General features: G+C 40.0%; 1 pseudogene; it reads right to left on the bottom strand.

The window, feature by feature from the left end:
• Nucleotides 1–214: 214 nt before the first annotated feature.
• Nucleotides 215–837, bottom strand: LOC122467986 (annotated as a pseudogene).
• Between the last annotated feature and the right edge of the window lie 211 nt (nucleotides 838–1,048).

Here is a 1,048-nt window from a genome sequence, read left to right as displayed (position 1 = left end):
GGAAGGCATCTAGTTTCTCACCATTAAGTATGATATAGGGTTTTTGTACATGTTATTTATCAAAATTTTTTGATAAAAATTTAAAAAAAAAACTTATTTTAACCACCATTTTATTTCCATGCAGGCCAAGGGGCAATTTAGAAAAAGTTTTATTGGAAGCGTGTAACCGAGGAAGTGTAAAAGGGCTGTCTACGCCTTTGTTTTCAGATTAGCCTGTCAACCATCTGGATGGAAACATAATCACCATGTCTTCCACAAGTGTAGTAAAATGCTTCACAATTGGTTGCTGAGTTGTAGGTTGTCATAAAATCTGCTTAGCATTTCCAAAGCTGCAGAGTCTTAGAGAATCAGAGCCTTTTCTTTCTGCCTTGGGATTTGTTGGAGTCACTGACCTGCCGGCCCCACTGAAAGCAAACCACAGTGCAGCAGCCTCTGCCACCATTTCCTCCTCTGGTCTCCACAAATTTGATGAGTTTTCCTCCTCTTCATCATGGTGCTGGACCCCATCATAGAAGCCATCGTTTCCGTGAAAATCTCTAGCCTTTCCGAGAAGACTGTGGATGGGAATGTGCTTTTTGTTCCATCTTGCTTTGGGGCCATCCTTTATGGAATAGGTGAGACAAGTCCTCTGGAATGCTTCCCCACCACCATCCTGACTCTTTGGGTTGCTTGAAACAATTTGGGCACTTCATCAGGACCCAGATTTCAAAAAAGCTCCACTGGCTGAAGAGGACACACAAGGACAGGTCTTGGCACTGTATGTTTCTTGTTCATGAATGAAAAGGACAGTCCTGCTTTGAGAAACACCATGGAAGACTTAGTGAATCTGAATGCCATTTCCTCACACTTGAGGTGTGGAAGTTCTCCTCTACTTTTAGTTTGCTGAGAGGTTTTTTTGTTGTCTTTGTTCTTTTTCCATTTTTTTTTCCATCATCATGAAAGGGGATGTTAGATTTTGTCTTTTTTTTTTTCTGATTTTATTCATTTGAGGGTGTGATTTTTTTTTTTAGCCTGATGATCTAATTGATTATACTAATTTTTCTGAACA

Source organism: Prionailurus bengalensis, chromosome B1, assembly GCF_016509475.1.
Source record: "Prionailurus bengalensis isolate Pbe53 chromosome B1, Fcat_Pben_1.1_paternal_pri, whole genome shotgun sequence".
Lineage (NCBI taxonomy): Eukaryota > Metazoa > Chordata > Mammalia > Carnivora > Felidae > Prionailurus > Prionailurus bengalensis.
The sequence above is the reverse complement of the archived record's forward strand: the minus strand, read 5'-3'. Positions and strand labels throughout refer to the sequence as shown.